The sequence below is a fragment of the Schistocerca gregaria genome, chromosome 8 (assembly GCF_023897955.1).
Source record: "Schistocerca gregaria isolate iqSchGreg1 chromosome 8, iqSchGreg1.2, whole genome shotgun sequence".
NCBI lineage: Eukaryota > Metazoa > Arthropoda > Insecta > Orthoptera > Acrididae > Schistocerca > Schistocerca gregaria.
In genome coordinates this window covers 196,586,720-196,606,895 of record NC_064927.1, presented here as the reverse complement: position 1 = coordinate 196,606,895, position 20,176 = coordinate 196,586,720, and the positions used below count along the sequence as shown (strand labels likewise).

Here is a 20,176-nt window from a genome sequence, read left to right as displayed (position 1 = left end):
ACCACACTCGCCTTATGGTGGAACATACGTCAGGTGCACTTGGGCACCAGTTTCCGAGCACAAGTCATTGGCCCATAATTAATGCAGATTGTGTGACTTGGTGCGCGGCCACATGTAGTACGGCGTACTTCCAGAAACATACTAATGACTTGTCGAGTCCATGCCACGCAGAATGTCGTCAGCTGCATCGCGTTCTAAAAATTTACCAACATGCCGTAATAAGCAAGTTATCTTGTTCTGGCTGACCAGCATGTTTTGAATACTATCAGCCCAAACAAGTCACTGGTTACTACTTTCATTTACACTTTTTACCATTGAGACAGAAGTACTGAGTTCTATTTTTTTTTAAATGCTCTCCTTCAGTTTAGTCAAGTATGCAGTACTTCATCTTGTATTTTATCCACTACAGACTTGAAGTCAAGAGTTATACAGTAAATCGAACAAAACAAGCCTAATGTGTTGGTTAGCACCACTGGTTGTTAAATATATTCACGAATAATTTGTTTTATATGTACATATTGTTGCAGGCCATATCATATACGATACATCGGGTTGCTAACAAGAAAATCTGCCGCCCACTGAAAAAAATGTTACTTTATTTTTGCTTATTTGCGTGACATACATTCCTCCTCGTGCTAGAAAATGCACTTAATTGTTACAATTGTCTCATTACATGTTCTTGTTGAAATATAAATTGTTAAAGACATAATAAATAAAAAATTGCAAAAACTACTTACTGATTGTTAAAACTGTTGCAGTATATTCTCATGAAGTATGAAACTTTCTGGAGTAAAGCACAAAAACACCATACATTTACAACATTTTACATTCATTAGCTTTGAACAAATCATTCCTCTGCATCTTGATTTTTTTTCCCTTCAGTACCCATTTTTGGGATGTACAAAGCACATACTATCTGTTGGCCATTGATGGTATTGGCTGAACTAATCTTCTTTTCATTGTCCTCTTTCCTTTCTTCACTTTCCTATTCATCACCTTCCTTTTCATATTTATCTGGGTTGTTCATGTTTCTTTCAGTGGTGTTGAACATCATATTTTCAGCAATATCCATCTTGAAGGAGAAATATATTTGTTTCCTTTGCCATTTCTCTTCAAGTGCAGCATTCTTGTATTCAATATATGGTGCAGCAATAGCAAGATAGAAAAAATAAAAAGTGCACTACCCTTCTTGCCCAGTTCTTCATTCCACCTCTCAGGGCATATTTTCTAAAGACTCTGTCCATAAGATCCACACTGCCCATGTTAGGGTTATACATCTTTACAGCAAAAGGAAACATGCCAATGCTTGCCCCACCTTTAAGTTTACATAGGATTTTCCCCGCGTGAGGAAGCAGCCAAATGAATGGCACTATTATTGTGCCATTTTTGTGATTGCAATTGCGTCATCCTCTCACCATTTGGTCGAAACTTGCTCTTCCCTCACGTTTGAGAAGTCTCTTTTTTTTTTTTCAAATCAACGCTGTTTGGTAACCTTGAGGTACCATTGTTCAACACCCTCGAATTGCTCTGTGATTGATGAGAGAATTCAGAAGAGGCAAAAAGTGAAATATCTGTCCATGAAAATCGTCGTTTCTGCTGACAGTGTATCAGACAACTTCAGTACCACTTTCCTCGACTATCTAATTTTCATGCAGTAGAAACGATCTCTGCTGACGTTTTCTGCAACCATTGGATATCCAGAAAGTTGTTCCAAACACATTCTAAGCTTAGGAAAAGCAAGAAGTGAAATCACAATCCTAGGAGCCCAGTATTTCTTGATCGCATCAGGGGAGGTGTTGAGAGATTTTCCATGCGATGGAACATGCTTCATGTTAGTTTTTTTTCTGTCATATCACTGAAGAAATGCTCAAGTAAATATTTATTAAAAATTCAAACGGTTGTGTAACTCTTGTAACGACATTCTACATCAGAACTTGATGATAATGACGTCATGGCAGTTGAGATACTGGGCGAAAATCTAAAATAGAAAGAACAATAGAGCTTTAAAACGATTGTTCTACAATAATTAACATTCATAACTATTAAAAATGCTAAAAACATTATGTATTCTGTTCTGTGGCGCCAGTGTTGTGTTGAATCTCTAGGTGATGGGAGTTTCATGTGTTGGCACTACTGAATTTTCAGTCTGAAACTTCTTCTTCTTCCTCTTCAGATACTGTCAGTTGCGATCCCTCAAGGTGAACTGCATCATCATCGTCATCAATTTCAATGTCAGAACAGTTAGTGTGAAAGACCTCATGCTGAAGCTGAGCTATTTCTGAATCAGATAGACCGTTCAATAATAGATTTTCATTTTTAAATGACGTTTGCAAAGTTTTATTTGTATAGAAAGTATTAGAAATGCCTATCCCATAAGTTGTGAAATGCGCACTAAAAACAATAAAATAACTGTGAAACAACTAATGAACAATATACAATGCAGCTGACTGCCATTTGCTCACAGGCATATGAAATGTAGTCACACAGAACCAATGTATCAAGTGTGTGATACCTACTAAAATGCAATGTTTCGGAAGTAAAATTGTCTTCACATCACGTTCTTGTATAAAATTATATTCAGGGAACTGTTAACAATATTTTAATACTGCTTTAGAATAAATGATGAATTAACAATACTAACCATCCTTTCCTGAAGCCATGCTTACTCGTCCAAAACACACTTGTTACTGACTGCTCCTGACAACTCAGGTCATTCTGAGAACTAAGAGTAAGCTGCCTGCTTGTTTTGCACAGTGTATCGAATACGATGCATTTGGCGCTTTCATAAAAACCGGCACACGGCGTATCTTTTGAACGAATGTATCATATATGATACAAGGGGGTCCACTAGAGGTTATGTACTAGACTGTACAGATGCGAAATTTGTGACTGCAGGACGTGTGCTATATGGTTGTGAAAAGGAAGTACATCACTCAGAGGGTTTATTCATTGATCAGTCAGAACATTATGACCACCTACCTAATAGACAATATGTCCACCTATAGCACAGATAACATGGGCAATGCGTTGTGGCGTGGAAACAGTGAGGGCTTAGTAGGTTGCTGGAGGAAGTTGGCAAAACACACACACACACACACACACACACACACACACACACACACACACACACACACACACACACAAACACACAGGTCACGTAATCCCGATGAACTCAGGGTACGGGAGGATGAGCTGTGACACCACATTCAATACCATCCCAGACGTGTTTGATCGGGCTCTGATATGGCCTGTTTTTTTTTAATCTCATTGTGTTCATATCTGATTGTTGTATTTGTTCTGGGCGGACGTCCTATGACACTTGTTGAAGTTCATTGTCGATACATTTACTCAGTTTTGTTATTACAGTGGGCAGCTAACCGTCTGATGGAACCCGCTGAGCTAACATGCCGGCAATTGTTGGGGGGCCTGGACATCAAATGAAACTCGCCACTGTATTCCTCGAACCACTCTATCGCACTTCTGGCCCTTTGACATGGCGCCTTACCTTGCTGAACACATGATCATCATAAAGGGGTGTACATGGTCTGCAACCATTGTGCGATACTCCTTGGCCGTCATGTACAGGCTCCACTGGACCCTTGTATGCCCACGTGAGTGTTCCCAATGCATAATGGAGCCGCCACCAGCGTGTCTCCGTCCTGCGGTACAGATATCACGGAGCGTTCCCTGGAAGACGAAGGATTCGGAATGATGAAGAAGGTATCGGTATTCATCAGACTATGCAGCGCTCTGCCACTTCGCCAACGTTCTGATGGTCATCTGCCCATTTCAGTCGTAGTTGCCGATACCGTGATGTTAACAGCAGCACTTATTTGGGCCGTTGGCTGTGGAGACCCATCTTTGGTGTGTTTGCTACACTGTGTGTTCAGACACGCTTGTACTCTGCGCAGCATTACAGTCTGATGTTAGTTCCACCACAGTTCGCTGTGTGTCCTGTTTTATCAGTCCGCCGAGCCTACGACGTTAGACATCTGTAATTAGGATGGCCGCCCAACCTCACGACGTCTGTACGTGGTTTAACCTTGGTTTCGCCATGTATTGAAGACTCACCACAACACTCGTCCGCAGTGGCAAGCACACTGGACTCTCATTCGGGAGGACGACGGTTCAATCCCGCGTCCGGCCATCCTGATTTAGGTTTTCCGTGATTTCCCTAAATCGTTTCAGGCAAATGTAGGGATGATTCCTTTGAAAGGGCAAGGCCGATTTCCTTCCCCGTTCTTCCCTAATCCGATGAGGCCGATGACCTCGTTGTTTGGTCTCCTTCCCCAAACAACCCAACCCAAAAACCCTCGTCGAACACCCGAAGAATCGTACAGGTTCCGAAATGCTCGTGCCGAGCCCCCGAGCTGTTAGTCTGCCTTCGGTAAAATTCAGATGGCTAGCCTTCCCTGTTCTGCATGCGAACAGCACGCTCACTGATAACTACATGCACAGTGCATGTGTCTGACTAGCATCGTTTCTCGCCAGGTGACGCAGCTATTCTCTAGGGCGGATTTATGTCGTTAGTATTTCGGTAGTCATAATGTTCTAGCTGATAAGTGTGTTTCCGTTTGCATGTGACGTGTAATCAGGCCGCACTTGAAGCTCGCCTGAAATGGAGTGGTATATTATGTTTTGGGTTACACTTTCAGCAACAGGAACCTAAAGCTATTGTATGAAAACCAATTGCAAAGGTTTATACTGCAAAAAAAAAGTGAACTGTGATGGCGTTGTCTCGTCCTGGAGCAAGATGCATTTTGCAATAATTGTTAGGTGCCTCGTCTTACTTCGAGGTCATTCCATGTGTCCTATTGGCTTGGTTGCACTGTCCGGACGTAATGTAAGATGCATATGTAAAATCAAGTTTCCAGCGTCAATGCATTTCCGAAATTCAATGCTGCTACACTGATTTTTCATTTGCACACAAATTTCTTCCCTCTGCTGTTTCTCTATTTTCTCACGAATACAGACAGTTCCTTACTTCCATTGCATTGAAGGCATAAGATTTTCTTGTCCAGAGTTGGCTTCAGTAGAGGGTTTTTACATTCCTTTAAGAGTATAGCAGTATTCGACGGCCACTCGTTGTCCACCTCCATACGAACAAGAGATTGTTGGGCAAATGTGTGTCTTATTGCCGGGTCGGTTTGCAGCTGTCCTTTGGCATGGATAATTTTGTATGGAAAGCCACCCAAGAGTATAGGTTGTTTGATATGGATAGAAATGCACGGTGTTTCGTAGAAACGTGTTCCTCGGTCATTCATTGTCCACTTCTAAGTGAAATTTAACTGGCATCTCCATTTTAGCTGAAGTGGTATTAAGGTAGGTAGGACCCACCAATGTATGTATCTTTCTTTTAACACAAACTGTTTGACAATATATAATTATAATTTTGTTTTCTTTACAAATTAACAAATTTGTGGAATGAATAAACATTTGCAAGAGCAATCAAAACAAGAGCAACACGGCAATAATTAGAAGGGCCCGGACCTACAGCCCGGCCGTTACCTGGCGAAATAGAGGTGTTTACTATTGCGAAGGACACAGTTTCTCTCATTCAATGCCCTTCTGCAACACATGAAAACATAAAAGTAATATTGATGACAAGAGTGCTTCAATTACTCAAACGAACGTCTTGACATTTTTATTTTTTTTAATTTGGGAAGGTTCGGGGTTAAGATGCGCACTTATGCTCAAAGGTTAAACAAATCAGGAAACAATTCTGACAATGATAAGGCTTGCTTAAAAACTAGCATCCTTTGCATTTCAATGGGCAACCAAGGCGCGACTGGATCCCAACCCGTCCCTTTTGACAATCTTACTCTGACTAAAGCCCTGGTGACAAAAATGGTTCAAATGGCTCTGAGCACTATGGGACTCAACTGCTGTGGTCATCAGTCCCCTAGAACTTAGAACTACTTAAACCTAACTAACCTAAGGACATCACACACATCCATGCCCGAGGCAGGATTCGAACCTGCGACCGTAGCAGTCACACGGTTCCGGACTGCGCGCCTAGAACCGCGAGACCACCGCGGCCGGCGCCCTGGTGACAGTCAGCTGTTAATATTTCAAAAGTTAAATTGCTTCGCAGTTATAAAGGCCGAAAACGAACGTTTTAAAACATTACGTATGAGCATTTATCACAAGAGCACTCACTCGGCAGAACCACAAAATCCAATCAAAAGTACACCAATAATGACCCAGTCTTTCAAAGACAGGAACGCACAACTTAGTAGAACACGTAGTTGCCGTTTATTTAACGGCAACCTGTGCCTTAGTACAATTGTTCCAACTTTATTTCCGACCAGGAGTTGATTAATCAAAACATTAATGGTCGGGTATAAACTAGAAAGGAAGGGCAATATAATGCCAGTATAAATTTTCAAACGAAAACTAGTGTCCAGTACAATACTATGGTCTATATTTACGACCAAAGAGCCGACCGAGTAAAACTGAGGGTCGGGTACAAACCAGAAAATAATAAGATTGGGTAGTCGGTGACACCATTCACCATGAGTATTACAGAATGTTACTCCCCTGTATCAGCAAGCAGCTCCATGAATCCACGGTGCGTCACGGCATTTACTGAGTGGTACCGATGACCGCCAGGTAGAAGGGGGGCAGCCAAGCCACGAGCGATCGTCAGACACAAATGTTGCCAAGCAACCGACGGCATGTCAGCCTGTTGCTTGTAGTCGGCGCTGACCCCGGTGAAGTACTGCGGTATCGTTACTCTACGCAGGCCCTCCTTGCGTAGCTCGTGGCTTCGGCCGCTCGGACCTCGTGACCGCCTCTTGTCGCGACGCCACCGCCAATCCCCAGACTTGGTGCCTCCTCGTCGGGCCAGCGCACCCGTATATGTATCGGCCGGCAAAGAGCTTCTGAGGACACGACCCATAGATACCATCTCTTCTTCATAGATATTGGCAACGGGGCCGCAAGAGCGATAATCGATACTACCCTTGAGCTACTGGCGTCCGACAGAACAATGTTCTAACTTAATGGCGCCACGGTTCAGATGAGGCGAGTGTAGCAATGCTTTCAAAATTTCGTTAATCATTCGAGCTCCAAACTAAACTGGAGACGGCGAATTCAAAAGCGCACCATACGTTATTAGGGCCTTAAATTTCCAAAAGCAATTTACTTCCTAAGAAAGCTAAAATGCGTATTTACGAATCATTAATTGTATACATCTGAAATTTGGACTTGCACAAAAAATAAAGAAAGCCATTTTGAACGCAGTATGTTACCGAAGAGCTCTGGAACCAGAAGAGATCGCAGAATAACACATAGTGAAGCTCCTAAGCTGTATACATAAGGTCCGGCCGCTGTGGCCGAGCGGTTCTAGGCGCTTCAGTCAAGAACCGTACTGCTGCTACGGTCGCAGGTTCGAATCCTGCCTCGGGCATGAATGTGTGTGATGTCCTTAGGTTAGTTAGGTTTAAGTAGTTATAGGGCTAGGGGACTGATGACCTCAGATATTGAGTCCCATAGTGCGTAGAGCCATTTGAACCATTTTGTATACATAAGTAGATATACTTGGTCAAATTAAGGCCTCAAGATTGGACTGGATAGTTTGTGATGACGACCTGGCCAGCTTCCAAAAGTGATGGAGAAGCTTCGTACTGGACAACAACCCATTGGACGCTTGCGCAAAAGATACATCAGCAATATTCAAAGCGACTGTGAAAAGTAAGACAGTAGAATGGAAAATTGTCAGAACAGAGTAAAATGGCTTGTTTCGTCGTGCTATTCTGCCCAAAGACTGGTTTGATGCACTTCCCACCCTAGCCTATCCTCATTCCTGATTAATAACTACTGCACCCTTCATACATTTCAACCTACTTGGTGTTGTCAATCGTTGGTCTCTGTAAAATTTCTACCCCCTCCCGTCCCCTTCCACAAACACACGTATTCCGTCGTTACCAACTGAACTACTTCTTGATACCCCAGAATCTGCTCCATCAATATATCCCTTCGTAAAATATGATTATGACTTTCAGCGTTCAGTCTGGAGCATAGCCCCCTTATAAAATTCCTCCACGATCCCCTATTCAGTGCTAACATTGGTGCCTCTTCTGATGTTAAACCTATTACTTCAAAATCATTCTTAACCGAATCCGGGTACCTTCTCCTTGGTCTGCCCTGACTCCTCCTACCCTCTACTGCTGAACCCATGAGTCTCTTGGGTAACCTTGCTTCTCCCATGCGTGTAACATGACCCCACCATCTAAGCCTGTTCATCCTGACTGCTACATCTATAGAGTTCATTCCCAGTTTTTCTTTGATTTCCTCATTGTGGACACCCTCCTACCATTGTTCCCATCTACTAGTACCTGCAATCATCCTAGCTACTTTCATATCCGTAACCTCAACCTTGTTGATAAGGTAACCTGAATCCACCCAGCTTTCTCTCCCATACAACAAAGTTGGTCGGAAGATTGAGCGGTGCACAGATAACTTAGTCTTGGTACTGACTTCCTTCTTGCAGAAGAGAGTAGATCGTAGCTGAGCGCTCACTGCATTAGCTTTGCTACACCTCGCTTCCAGTTCTTTCACTATGTTGCCATCCTGTGAGAATGTGCATCCTAAGTACTTGAAACTGTCCACTTGTTCTAACTTTGTCCCTCCTATTTCTTGCCCACTGACATTACTTTCGTTTTGGAGATGCTAATCTTCATACCATAGTACTCACATCTGATCTAGCTCTGAAATATTACTTTGCAAACTTTCAATAGAATCTGCCATCACAACTAAGTCATCTGCATATGCGAAACTGCTTATTTTGTGTTCACCTATCTTAATCTCACCCAGCCAGTCTATTGTTTTCAACATATGATCCATAAATAACATCAATAACAGTGGAGACAGGTTGCATCCTTGTCTTACCCCTGAAACTACTCTGAACCATGAACTCAATTTACCGTCAACTCTAACTGCTGCCTGACTATCCATGTAAAGACGTTTAATTGCTTGCAAAAGTTTGCCTCCTATTCCATAATCGCGCAGAGCAGACAATAACTTCCTCCTAGGAACCCGGTCATATGCCTTTTCTAGATCGATCATCGGAACAGGGTAGTGTGTCTATGCTTTATAGGTTATCCGAAAAAAAGTTATTCGTACGCTCACGCCCCAAATTGTTTCGGATACTCGATACTATACTGTAAACAGTTTATAATAGCCCTTTATCGTTTTAACCTCGCATCTTTTGAAGGCCGGTGTAGTGTGCCCAGTTAATCTGATCTGCACATGGTCTGTCGGTTCACAACGAAGTGCGGTTAGCTAAGGAATATCGGCCTAGGACAGCGATGTCGTGACAGAGCCCTTGGCGGCCGCGTCACGTGGTTCCCACTGGTAATTAACTTAGGCGGCCGTCTAGCGCGCTCGTGCTCCTGCTCTTGCTCCGTGCGGCTGCGCGTGCTATTCATAGCTGACGGCTCCCCCCCCCCCCTCCCTCCCCCCAGTCCCTGCCCCCCCCCCGCCCCCCCCCCCCGCCCCCGCCACCCACTCTCGCAGCCGCTGCCGTCGTACGGCAGTTTCAGGGAAACGTGAACTGCACCCAGTCTACGCGCAATTACTCCCTCGGCTCGTGGCTTTCTGAATGCTCGTGTTTGCGAGTGGGAAACCGTGAAGGAGAGGAGGGGGTGGATATACCGAGGAGAGCGAAGTCACTGTCGGAGATGACTAACGGCGCAAAGCGGTGTGCCGCAGTAACAGCCGATCCGTACACGTATTGTGAAGAGCTTTGTCTGCCCGGGAACTGTTGTGCCAGTTAGAACGCTGCTGTACCACCACCCTCCAAGTATCGCTTTGCGGTGTACGAAAGACCTTTCGCAAGATACTCAAAGGAACTATCATTCGCTTCCCGTGTCAACTTGATTGTGTTGTCTATAGAGGGTGCTCTGAAACTATTTATTCAAATTAATGTAGAAGGCAGAGAAAACCAGAAAACACTCATTCAGTTATAAGGCAGCTCAATGTGCTAATTACAGCTGTGCCTTTGGTCTGTGTGCACTCAGTACATCGTCGAACCATTGACTGTCGTCTTCATTCAAAGATTCCTGTAAAGTCAGCAATGGTATCAGCTGTGACTTCAGGTGTAGCGACGTGATCTCCTGTTTACTGTTTCATACACCAGCTGTTTCATATGCCCCCAGTGGAAGAAATCCAGACACATGACGTTTGTGGACCTGGATAGCCAGGCCATAGTGCCACTTCGGCCTATCCGTCGATTCCTGAATAATTCCTCAAAGCAGTGCTGACATGGGCCGCACCTCGTCGTGCTTAAAGTACATCCTCTGTCTAACATTTTGGATATATCCTCCAGCAGTTCTGGCAACACATGTTCCAGGAGGATGAGATATCTCCATCAACTTATCATCGAGAATGCCGTCCCACGCATCAACACCGTATCGCTCTTGATGAGAACGAGGTCGAGTACGTCGTGGATTCACGTATGGCCAAACATGCCAAGTGTGGATATTGAAACGGCCTTCACGAGTCAACAAAGTCTCGACGATGTACAGGACCTGTGCCGGAAATAAGGGGTGCAGGACGGTCTGTTGCAAAAACCATTGTGCGAACTGCTCGCGTTCGGGAAAATCTTTAGGTGCTAGTGCTACCACTAGCCGAAGATGGAAAGGAAATTTGATTTCAGCATGGTGTTGCTGCACCTCACGTGTCACATGCAATTCAGCGACATCTCAATAGGCAATGGTGAAAGATTAATAGACCGAGGTGGTCCAACCTCGTGGCTGCCGCGATCGCAGGATTTAACTCCTATGGACTCCTCTTTAGAGTTTAATTTACGAGACTCCTACAGAGACAGAGGAAGATCTACTGGCCCAAGTTCGGGCCGCTGCACTAGAAATTGAAGACATACCAAGGGGGTTGAAGTGTTGTGTGGACCAGAACATGCTTCATAGGTACATTGTCCGTAACACCGTTGCTGGTAGCAGCAGCGAACCGTTGTTGTAATTAATCGCTACTGTTCTTTATGTGCAATATGATGGGTTCTTTTTTTTTCTTGTGCAATAATGTAAACATGGAGTGTTAATACAAATGTGCGTAAATGATAAATGAATGAATCGTTATGTTTCATTTCGAAATGTTACCTAATAATTGTTCTGCATAAGGCCCAATTCAATTCCTCAAGCATAAGTGGACGAGTTAAAAATCCGGACATGGTTTCTATTCAAAATATTATCTCCTCACTCCCCTCTACAAGCCCTAGAAATTTGTAACGGGAATTTCCAATCACCTCGTATATCTCGACGCAGTCTAACTCAAGGTGCGCATGTACCCAGACTATTTGAGAAAGAGACTACTTTGCGACTTCCAACAAACTTTGAACATAGTTTCAAACCTTCTCTCAATTTTTCTCGCTTAAATGCTTTAAGTGAATTATTTAACATATTAACTCATTTGTAAGATAATCAGAAGTCTGGAGCAGTTTCAATACATGGTAGTTAGTGTGTAAAGAATCGGGCATTCAATGATTCCGAAATTATAGTACTAGTAACGGGAACAGGTACATCAGGATTAACACCTTCTTAAAACGTAGCAAATGCTACAATTTCAAACATGTAAGTCCGAAAAAATTTCAGGAAATACTTAATAACATCTTTAAAAAAAAAAAAAAAAAATATTACAAGTAATTCACCGAAAAAAATGACTGCGGTTGTCCATGATTTACCTATATCGTTTGAGGTGAATGTGATAGAGTCCGTTGAAAGATTGTGGGCTGTTTCCTTCCCGAACCATCTTTCTAATGACCTTGTCGTCGACGGGACCCGTAAACGCTTCACTTTCTTCCTTTCGCAACTACACAAAAAAAAAAAAAAAAAATGTTGCACAGGAATTTATATTCCGTCGAATCTCTTAGACTTCTAGTGGGGGAATTTGTTCATAGAATAATGAGATTAATTTTGGTAACGTGTGACACCATTATTCTGTCGTGCCACCGGAGAATGCGGTTTATGTGCGAGATATTCATTACTCGCGTAGCGCCGGCCATGAAACTTTTTCCAGTAGCTCGCCGTAGGACGACAGAGTATAACCTGTAATTTGGAAAAACAATATATTTTTAGCTCTTGCTAGGTCGGTTTGATGAGTCTGGTAAAATACCAAGAAAAAATATTTGTATTTTAAACAACTCACTTCTCGACGTACGCTTCTTTGAGGGATTTACTCTCGGTCCAGGGATCCTTCAGCTTTTCCATGTCATGAGAAAAACAGGTTCTATCAAACTCAGCAAAATAACTCGGTAGTTGCAATTGTCATTTCATTTGATGAAAATTTTCTCCTACCGAGCCAAAGTTTCAAATTACGCGTCAGATAGAAGTCACCTGGGGACTAATTATGATGAACAGGGTGGATGAGGAAACTGTCGCTGCCGTGTGGGATGCTGCATTATCCTGTTGAAAGAGCTCTTTCTTGCGTGACAGTCTTGGTGGTCTTTTTCAGCCAACGCAAGTTTCAGACGATCCAACAGTTATGGTTTTGCTCTTTTCCAAGTAAGCTTTGGGAATTATTGCTTGGGAATCCAAACTAACTGTAGCCATGACCTTATCAATTGACAATGTTTTCCTTCTTCGGTGAATTTCACCAACCTTTGTCCATTTATTGTTTTGACTGCTGTTTTGATTATGGCGTGTAACGATGGACCCAGGTTTTATCTACAGGCACAGATCGGCGCAAAAGGTCTTGAGGATTGAAATTAAACGTCGCCAGACATAATTTTGAAATGTGCCAGATGCGCTTCTGGTCAGCGGTGAGCAATCGGGCACCCATCTTGCACACTGCTTCTTCATAGCCGATTCTCCGTGCAGGATATTATACAATCGCTCAGTTAAGAAGCCTGTAGTCTCAGAAGTCCCACGAATTTTTATTTGGCACTCTTGCTTTACCATATCATGGGTTTTGTCGGTAGTTGCCTTTGTGGTGACTTCAGTTCGGCGGCCGGAATGCGCTTCGTCTTCGTTTCTTATCTGACCACGTTTAAATATGTTAATGCAAAAGTAAATGGTTTTCTGTGATGGTGGAGGGTCCGTGTGAACTCATCCAATTCTGCTTTGATTGGTTCGGCAATCCAATCTTTCGGATGAAAAGGTTTAATAACAGTACGAAACTCTTAACTTCTCCATTTTTGAATCGCAGTCGACGCACTGACGAGTCCAGCCTGCTGTTCGGTGACCTGTACGCTGTACACCGTTTAAACTCCTTATACGATCCGTGGAATAATCAGTCTTACCAACCATGTAGGCTTAAAAAATGCGCCATTCTTTCATAGTAGTTTGCCAGACTTACCAAACCATCCTCGCATAGGTTTGGCGTAATTGTACCCATCGTCCTGCCCACCGAAATGATGTGATAAAATATGCGAAACCTCTTAAGTGAAAAATATGAACGTGAAAAGTGAACCTAGTTCTTATATATGAGGTGTGACTTTAGAAATAATAGAATATTTGTATGCTTTCTGGAAATCGTCTTAAATGGTTAATTATGTTATTTTATGCTCGTAACATGGTTTTTTGCTCATGACTTTTGCTTTTCATAAAACGGAAATTAAAATAATTTGAAATCCCTCTAAACGCTCAGTTTGGGTCATGTGGTGCCTGTGACGCCACTGGCTACCACGCTGCTCCTACTGTCGTAAAGCGCCTTCACAGTTTTGGAATTTGCTTCGAAAAATGGGTTACAGATGGTGTTAGCACCAAGGTGTACAAATGCATTTATTAAAACAGTTGAAAAATTCTTTTTCAGTGTTCCAAATAATTGTATTTTTTTTCCATATGATAGAGAAATTGTGAAGATCTTCCATTGTCCCTGTGAATGAATGCTCTGAGGGAACATCCAGATGTTACAAGATGTACTCTTTGCTGCTCTTAAACACACATTCAGGGGAGGATTTCCATCCCCATTTGTTCAGCAATGCTCCACATCTGTCCCGGGCAGTTTTGATGTGATTCAGTATGCACCAGTGTCGTTAGGGTAGATGAAGACCTGCTGGCCGCTCCCAGGGAATTTTGATTAGTGGGTGATGCTTCAGGGAAGATTGTTTCAGGTTTCTTGTATGTTGAAGTTAGTGGCCTGCTTGCTAAGTGCTGCACGGCACGATGGTTTTATAGACCTCAGTCGCTCGTTTTCTGATGTTTCTCAATGAATTGGTCAGTATGGTTTTTTATATTCTTGTTCACACGTTCAGCAGTGACTGTAATCTTCTTGTGGACAGAGGTGGGATTTTAGTAAGTACCGGTAGCCAGTGCGTGTTTGTGTGACGAATACACTCTTGTAATGAGACGCAGTGCTTGATTGAACTGTGTGTGTGTGTATGACTTTAATGTGAGCACCGTTTAGGCAGGTGGAACCGCAGTATTCTGCGACTGAGTTTGAAAGAGCTAGAGCTCATGGTCTGAGAACTGTTGAAGTGGCACTCAAGGTAGTTCCAGTTAATTTCTGAGGTATATTGTTGAGAGTTTCGATCTTAGCTGCAACATTTCGGAGATAGATTGCGTATGTCCAAGACATGTCTAGGGTCACACCAAGGGGTTTTGGAGTGTTGCGATACTGAAAGATCTGGTCTCTAAATGTGATACTTTCTAGTTTTCTTGTTTATTACTTAGTTGGAAAGTTGATAAGTGTCGTTTGAGGGTTTGGCCGGAGAGAATTATGTTTGAAATATTTATCCAACGTCTTTAGGTGTGATGTTAGGAGTTGCTTCAACTTCCCTAAAGCTTTGATCCTGAGCGATCAGAGAAATATCATCAGCATAAACAAGTTTCCTGGACTTGGTTTTTAGGTCATAGGTATAAAAATTTAGAAAGTGTAAAGCCAAAACAGAACTCTGTAGGATACCATCTATCTGAAGTACTCTACTTTTGGAGTTCTCCAAGAAAACGTGGAAGTGTTTGTTCAACATGTTGCCATTTAGCGTGGTTAGTTTCAGACACGGAGACCGCTGCTCGTGGTTTCACGGTCGCGTTCTCGCTTCCCGAGCACGGGGTCCCTGGTTCGATTCCCGGCGCCCGGCGGGTCAGGGATTTTTACCTTCCTCGAGATGACTGGGTTTTTGTGTTTTCCTCATCGTTTCATCGTCATTCATTGCTCTAAACCCACCTTGCTCTGTTAGGACGTGCTTGCTGATGGGTGAACAGATTGTTACGAACGAGCCTGTCAAAGAACTTAAAAGTGACACTACGGAGAATAATCGAGCGGTAGTTTCCAAGTTTGGATGTATCTTGGTTTAGCTTTAGTACAGCAACGATCTTAGTTATCTGGAAAAAGAGGTAGCAGATATTTGAAAATAAGGTGTTCATCCATTTGATAGTTGCAGGACCAAAGTGCAACAGAAACTCGAGGCAGTTACCATCAACGCCTGCTGGATTCCTAGATTTTATGTTCCTTACAGTTTCTAAGGGCTCTTCCAGTTGAAGTGCGGGTGGAAAACTCAGATGTTTGCGGAACCGACTGTGTCGTTACTTTTAAGAGATGCCTGACTTCCCTTTTGATGTGTTTATTGTAACATGAACCAAAACGGCCTTGCTGTGCTGGTACTGCGAACAGCTGAATGCAAGGGGAAACTACAGCCGTAATTTTTCCCGAGGGCATGCAGCTTTACTGTATGATTAAATGATGATGGCATCCTCTTGGGTAAAATATTCCGGAGGTAAAATAGTCCCCCATTCGGATCTCCGGGCGGGGACTAATCAAAAGGATGTCGTTATCAGGAGAAAGAAAACTGGCGTTCTACGGATCGGAACGTGGAATGTCAGATCCCTTAATCGGGCAGGTAGGTTAGAAAATTTAAAAAGGGAAATGGATAGGTTAAAGTTAGATATAGTGGGAATAAGTGAAGTTCGGTACCAGGAGGAACAAGACTTCTGGTCAGGTGACTACAGGGTTTTAAATACAAAATCAAATAGGGGTAATGCAGGAGTAGGTTTAATAATGAATAAAAAATAGGAGTGCGGGTAAGCTACTACAAACAGCATAGTGAACGCATTATTGTGGCCAAGATAGACACAAAGCCCATGCCTACTACAGTAGTACAAGTTTATATGCCAACTAGCTCTGCAGATGATGAAGAAGTTGAGGAAATGTATGATGAGATAAAAGAAATTATTCAGGTAGTGAAGGGAGACGAGAATTTAATAGTCATGGGTGACTGGAATTCGTCAGTAGGGAAAGGGAGAGAAGGAAACATAGTAGGTGAATATGGATTGGGGGGAAGAAATGGAAGAGGAAGCCGTCTGGTAGAATTTTGCACAGAGCACAACTTAATCATAGCTAACACTTGGTTTAAGAATCATGAAAGAAGGTTGTGTACATGGAAGAACCCTGGAGATACTAAAAGGTATCAGATAGATTATATAATGGTAAGACAGAGATTTAGGAACCAGGTTTTAAATTGTAGGATATTTCCAGCGGCAGATGTGGACTCTGACCACAATCTATTGGTTATGACCTGTAGATTAAAACTGAAGAAACTGCAAAAAGGTGGGAATTTAAGGAGATGGGACATGGATAAACTAAAAGAACCAGAGGTTGTACAGAGTTTCAGGGAGAGCATAAGGGAACAATTGACAGGAATGGGAGAAAGAAATACAGTAGAAGAAGAATGGGTAGCTCTGAGGGATGAAATAGTGAAGGCAGCAGAAGATAAAGTAGGTAAAAAGACGAGGGCTGCTAGAAATCCTTGGGTAACAGAAGAAATATTGAATTTAATTGATGAAAGGAGAAAATATAAAAATGCAGTAAATGAAGCAGGCAAAAAGGAATACAAACGTCTCAAAAATGAGATCGACAGGAAGTGCAAAGTGGCTAGAGGACAAATGTAAGGATGTAGAGGCTTATCTCACTAGGGGTAAGGTAGATACTGCCTACAGGAAAATTAAAGAGACCTTTGAATAAAAAGAGGACCACTTGTATGAATATTAAGAGCTCAGATGGAAACCCATTTCTAAGCAAAGAAGGGAAGGTGGAAGGAGTATATAGGTTTATACAAGGGCGATGTACTGGAAATGGAAGAGGATGCAGATGAAGATGAAATGGGAGATACGATACTGCGGGAAGAGTATGACAGAGCACTGAAAGACCTGAGTCGAAACAAGGCCTCCGGAATAGACAAAATTCCATTGGAACTACTGACGGCCTTGGGAGAGCCAGTCATGACAAAACGGTACCATCTGGTGAGCAAGATGTATGAGACTGGCTAAATACCCTCAGACTTCTAGAAGAATATAATAATTCCAATCCCAAAGGAAGCAGCTGTTGACAGATGTGAAAATTACCGAACTATCAGTTTAATAAGCCACAGCTGCAAAATACTAACGCGAATTCTTTACAGACGAATGGAAAAACTGGTAGAAGTGGACCTTGGGGAAGATCAATTTGGATTCCGCAGAAATGTTGGAACACGTGAGGCAATACTAACCTTACGACTTATTGTAGAAGAAAGATTAAGAAAAGGCAAACCTACGTTTCTAGCATTTGTAGACTTAGAGAAAGCTTTTGACAATGTTGACTGGAATACTCTGTTTCAGATTCTAAAGGTAGCAGGGGTAAAATACAGGGAGCGTAAGGCTATTTACAATTTGTACAGAAACCAGATGGCAGTTATAAGAGTCGAGGGACATGAAAGGGAAGCAGTGGTTGGGAAGGGAGTGAGACAGGGTTGTAGTCTCTCCCCGATGTAATTCAATCTGTATATTGAGCAAGCAGTGAAGGAAACAAAAGAAAAATTCGGAGTAGGTATTAAAATCCATGGAGAAGAAATAAAAACTTTGAGGTTCGTCGATGACATTGTAATTCTGTCAGGGACAGCAAAGGACTTGGAAGAGCAGTTGAACGGAATGGACAGTGTCTTGAAAGGAGGATATAAGATGAACATCAACAAAAGCAAAACGAGGATAATGGAATGTAGTCAAATTAAATCGGGTGATGCTGAGGGAATTAGATTAGGAAATGAGACACTTAAAGTAGTAAAGGTGTTTTGCTATTTGTGGAGCAAAATAACTGATGATGGTCGAATTAGAGAGGATATAAAATGTAGACTGACAATGGCAAGGAAAGCGTTTCTGAAGAAGAGAAATTTGTTAACATCGAGTATAGATGTATGTTTCAGGAAGTCATTTCTGAAAGTATTTGTATGGAGTGTAGCCATGTATGCAAGTGAAACATGGACGATAAATAGTTTGGACAAGAAGAGAATAGAAGCTTTCGAAATGTGGTGCTACAGAAGAATGCTGAAGATTAGATGGGTAAATCACATAACTAATGAGAAGGTATTAAATAGAATTGGGGGAAGAGGAGTTTGTGGCACAGCTTGACAAAAGAAGGGACCGGTTGGTAGGACATGTTTTGAGGCTGAAGGGATCACAATTTTAGCATTGGAGGGCAGCGTGGAGGGTAAAAGTCGTAGATGGAGACCAAGAGATAAATACACTAAGCAGATTCAGAAGGATGTAGGTTGCAGTACGTACTGGGTGATGAAGAAGCTTGCACAGGATAGAGTAGCATGGAGAGCTGCATCAAATCAGTCTGAGGACTGAAGACCACAACAACATCGTTGGTTGTTGTGGAGGTGGAAACCATGTAATTGACCATATCAACTAAATTCGTTATTTAGTTGTCGTGTGGTGGTGTTCGATGTGTTTAGCTTTCTAATCAAAGACCAGGCCTTACAGCTGGAGGGAATATGATTTGAGGAAGTTACCGTTTGTTTCCATCTGTTTTATCTGCTCTTATTTAGTGACTGCAGAAGGTCGGAGGAAGTAGCAGAATCACCACTATCTTTAGATTATTTGAGAAGCCTTTGTTGTCTTCATTCCAGCCAGGAATGTATTCTTTGCGATAACCTCTTGTTGAGAATAGTTTTGCTGCGCGCTTTTCAATACACAGATGAATGTTGTATTTGTTGAAGGTGGCTGTAAGTTTGAGATTTTGTCCATTTTAGTCTCATTCTTGAAATCGCCAGAGTACACAGGGTGTTCCCAAAATCGACGGCAAAACCTTATGAATGAATGCCTCATCTCAAAAAATCCACTAAACATAGGCTCTACAACGCATATCTTAAGAGCTATGAGCATTTGTTGATCTCCGCTACTGTGAAACGCTTCTCTTGTAATGAACAATTGCTTATATCTGTTAAAGTATAAATTTTAGAGCTCATGTTTACTTTCCTGTTTCGGCCTTACTACGATCTCCATAAATATGGAAAGCAAAGAGCTTGCAGTAGAAGAGAACTGAATCATTGTATGAGAGGCGAAGAGGTGCCTATAACTCTCAACGTGTGCGTCTTGGAGCTCATGTTTACAAGACTGTTATTTCTCCTTGTTAGATGATAAATGGATTCCTGAAAGTTTGCCAACACACTGTATGATGGCTGTTGAAGTCTCAAGCGACGATACTGAAGTATTGCGGTGACGGTAGGCCAGTTACATCCTGGTGGTTTGTTCAGGTTGACTATCGTATAGTTTCCCCACTTTAAGTGTGACTGTGTAAACAATGTCAAAAGTTCCAAAGAATGAGAAGATGCATAAGATGTGTGCAACTCTCTCGTACAGTTGCAGATGAGGTAGTGTGTTTAATTCTGTGATGTTGGTTTTGATGTAAGTAAACACTTCATATGAAACTTATTATTCTATTAGATCATTGTTAAGTATCACGCACGGCAACTGCAAAAGTGTAAAGTACTATGTGCAAAATAGTGTGTTTCTGTTTCGGGTGTGATTGTTGTTTGTTGAGTGAGACTAGTGTCTAGATAACACACAATACCGTGACTTCTCATATAATAATGTTCGTTTGGAAGCGAAACGCAGTTTTCGTACTTCATGTATCTAACTGCAGGGACTGAGTCGACTGCTTTCATTAGATTTTGTTCGAACTATCAGCTGAATCGACCGTTTCCATTCAGTTATCCCATCAATCGTTTTAACACTATTTGCCAATAAAAAAATGTACCCACGTTCTACGTATTTAACGTATCAGAAACTTGGGGTATTCTGCTTTGATGTTGTGGTTGTAACGAAGAAATAAAAATACTCGCCCAACGTGGGGCTCGAACCCACGACCCTGAGATTAAGAGTCTCATGCTCTACCGACTGAGCTAGCCGGGCGGTTGCTCAATACTGGCGCTCAGGGGTATAATATATAGTCTCTGCCTTACGCCAGC

General features: G+C 42.4%; 1 protein-coding gene and 1 non-coding gene across 7 annotated transcripts in view; one reads left to right on the top strand and one right to left on the bottom strand.

The window, feature by feature from the left end:
• LOC126284672 (mucin-19) overlaps nt 1–20,176 on the top strand; it is a 518,756-nt gene that overhangs the window by 42,938 nt on the left and 455,642 nt on the right. The window lies entirely within an intron of this gene.
• Nucleotides 20,048–20,120, bottom strand: Trnak-cuu (transfer RNA lysine (anticodon CUU)). Its single transcript has one exon. It is a non-coding gene; the product is annotated as a tRNA-Lys (tRNA).